Below are 3,987 nucleotides of genomic sequence, written 5' to 3'. Positions count from 1 at the left end.
TCCAGTTGTTATTTTCTTATCCAATTCGGCTCCCTCAACTCGGCCAGGCAGAAAATTCCAGATCACAACATCTCCCTGTATAGAAAAGAAACTCTCCTTCAGCGCTCTCTTCAGCTTTTGCTACTTACCTTCAGTCTATGGACTCTATTGTTTATAGACAACACGCTCGGCGGATTGCCTCTCCTTATCGCCTCTATCCAATCACTCCTGACGGTTGCTAACCGCGAATAAATCGCCCCGCCTACCCTACTGTCCTGTATAGTTGTGTAAGTGTACCGACAGAAGCAACGTGGGGGAGGCTGGTTTCTCAGAGAGTGACGTTTGCACCATAATAACCAGCAGATGCTCCGAGTTTAACCATTCCCAGCAGAGACGCTGCCCTCACACGGGTTATTGGGCTGCACTCCGTTCACACATCGACCTGAGTGTCGAAGGAATAGATCATGTTTCCTGGAGTTTACTCCCTCATCGTGGTGGCTGCACTTTTGCCACGTATGTCAAAGTTCACCAGGTTGTGGGTGGTGGGGAGGGGGGTGGGGGGGGGTGGGGGGGGGTAATTTTTTCAGTTGTGAATAAGTCGGTAGAAACTCTCACATCTGAGTGTGTAGGTGAGAGGCTGGAGATTCAATCCAGACGGTTTGAGCTTGAAGCCAAGGCTGGACACTCCATGTGTCACTACAGGACACTCCATGTGTCACTACTGGACACTCCATGTGTCACTACTGAAACTCCATGTGTCACTACTGGACTCACCATGTGTCACTACTGAACTCTCCATGTGTCACTACTGGACACTCCATGTTCCACTACTGGACACTCCATGTGTCACTACTGAACTCTCCATGTGTCATTACTGGACACTCCATGTGTCACTACTGAACTCTCCATGTGCCACTACTGAACTCTCCATGTGTCACTACTGAACTCACCATGTGTCAGTACTGAACTCTCCATGTGTCACTACTGGACACTCCATGTGTCACTACTGAACTCTCCATGTGTCACTACTGGACACTCCATGTGTCACTACTGAACTCTCCATGTGTTACTACTGAACTCTCCATGTGCCACTACTGAACTCACCATGTGTCACTACTGAACTCTCCATGTGTCACTAATGAACTCTCCATGTGTCACTAATGAACTCACCATGTGTCACTACTGAACTCTCCATGTGTCACTACTGAACTCTCCATGTGTCACTACTGAACTCTCCATGTGCCACTACTGAACTCTCCATGTGGCACTCCTGAACTCTCCATGTGTCACTCCTGAACTCTCCATGTGTCACTACTGGACACTCCATGTGTCACTACTGGACACTCCATGTGACGCTACTGAACTCTCCATGTGTCACTACTGAACTCTACATGTGTCACTACTGGACACTTTATGTGTCACTACTGAACTGTCCATGTGTCACTACTGGACAAACCATGTGTCACTACTGAACACTCCATGTGTCGCTACTGAAATCTCCATGTGTCACCACTGGACACTCGATGTGTCACTACTGGACACTCGATGTGTCACTACTGAACTCTCCATGTGTCACTACTGAACTCTCCATGTGTCACTACTGGACACTCCATGTGTCACTACTGAACTCTCCATGTGTCACTAATGGACACTCCATGTGTCACTAATGGACACTCCATGTGTCACTACTGGACACTCCATGTGTCACTATTGCTGGGAACAACACCCTTCCTGAGTGACCATCTCTTTTGGGGGGGGAGGGTCCTGGCGCAGAATAAACATTTCCCCTTCTCCCCACCCCCCCTCCCCCTCAGCTGCTGCACAGATATCAAACTTGGGATGTCAACCTGGAATTGACAATCTAATTAGATATCAAACTTGGGATGTCAACCTGGAATTGACAATCTAACTAGATACAAACTTGGGATGTCAACCTGGAATTGACAATCTAATTAGATATCAAACTTGGGATGTCAACCTGGAATTGACAATCTAATTAGATATCAAACTTGGGATGTCAACCTGGAATTGACAATCTAACTAGATACAAACTTGGGATGTCAACCTGGAATTGACAATCTAATTAGATATCAAACTTGGGATGTCAACCTGGAATTGACAATCTAATTAGATACAAACTTGGGATGTCAACCTGGAATTGACAATCTAATTAGTTATCAAACTTGGGATGTCAACCTGGAATTGACAATCTAATTAGATATCAAACTTGGGATGTCAACCTGGAATTGACAATCTAACTAGATACAAACTTGGGATGTCAACCTGGAATTGACAATCTAATTAGATATCAAACTTGGGATTTCAACCTGGAATTGACAATCTAATTGGATATCAAACTTGGGATTTCAACCTGGAATTGACAATCTAATTGGAAATCAAACTTGGGATTTCAACCTGGAATTGACAATCTAATTAGATACAAACTTGGGATGTCAACCTGGAATTGACAATCTAATTAGATACAAACTTGGGATGTCAACCTGGAATTGACAATCTAATTAGATACAAACTTGGGATGTCAACCTGGAATTGACAATCTAACGATGACCATGAAGCCAATACTCACTGGCCACACCATCTGCTGTTCATTCCTGGTCGCCACTGGGGAAGGGGTGCTCGGGTTCCACTTCGAGGTGGTAGGGACCGTGTGATTCACAAGCATGACTGAAGGAGCCTTGATGGATTGTTTCTATGCATCTTGTATATTGTACCGACTGTGTCCCTGTGTGTTGAATGTTGAAGGAGGCGGTTGGACTGACCATCCTGTTGGTCCGCTTTACCCTTCATTGCGCAGAGCTCCTGGAGAATAATTGGGATCTGCACTTATTGGTGCAAATGGAGTGTGAGCCATCACAGTGTTGCCTTTTATCTTGTAGTTGGAGGACAGGCTTTGAGTCAAAAGGTGCTTTTTGAGTGCAGAATTCCCAGGCCCTGACCTGCTCCTGTAGCAGCAGCATTTACACGGATACGCCAGTCCAGTTTCTGGTGAACGGTAACCCCTAGGGCGTTAGTGGCAGGGTTTAACTGATGTTCCTGTTGTTGAATATCTAGGTGCAATGGTTAGATTGTGTCTGTTGCTGACCATGGCCCATTGCCTGGGACATGTGTGTGCGTGTGTCACCAGGCCAGGAAATGACCATTGTCCTACCGGTGCCGTGTTTGGGGGAAGGTTTGATGTCTCTTCCTGGATGCAGAGGCAGGTGTGGTTTTCTCGGGGCCACTTCCGAGAGTAGCGGAGGTTGCAGCGCTTTGGCTGCAGCTTCACCCATCAGACGTCCCGTGCTAAGTAATTGAAACACGGGTCAGATTCTAACCTGACAACTCCCCCACCCCCTGGACAAAGCAGCAGCCGCCGGATTACAGCTTTCTGCCGCGATGCTTCCTCAATGATCTCCCACTTACTATCCTGTTGCTGATGAGGTATAAGTATCGAACTGAGGCGACATATTCTGACAATAGGGATTTGTTTGGTTTCGCTTTTCCATAACATGAGAGACGGTGCATTGATTTACAATTTTCTATAACGTGAGAGACGGTGCATTGATTTACAATTTTCTATAACATGAGAGATGGTGCATTGATTTACACTTTTCTATAACATGAGAGACGGTGCATTGATTTACACTTTTCTATAACATGACAGACGGTGCATTGATTTACACTTTTCTATAACGTGAGAGACGGTGCATTGATTTACACTTTTCTATAACATGAGAGACGGTGCATTGGTTTACACTTTTCTATAACATGAGAGACGGTGCATTGATTTACACTTTTCTATAACGTGAGAGACGGTGCATTGATTCACACTTTTCTATAACGTGAGAGACGGTGCATTGACTCACAATTTTCTATAATGTGAGAGATGGTGCATTGATTTACACTTTTTTATAACGTGAGAGACGGTGCATTGATTTATACTTTTCTATAACGTGAGAGACGGTGCATTGATTTACAATTTTCTATAACATGAGAGACAGTGCATTG

The sequence above is a fragment of the Carcharodon carcharias genome, chromosome 24, assembly GCF_017639515.1.
Source record: "Carcharodon carcharias isolate sCarCar2 chromosome 24, sCarCar2.pri, whole genome shotgun sequence".
Lineage (NCBI taxonomy): Eukaryota > Metazoa > Chordata > Chondrichthyes > Lamniformes > Lamnidae > Carcharodon > Carcharodon carcharias.
The sequence above is the reverse complement of the archived record's forward strand: the minus strand, read 5'-3'. Positions refer to the sequence as shown.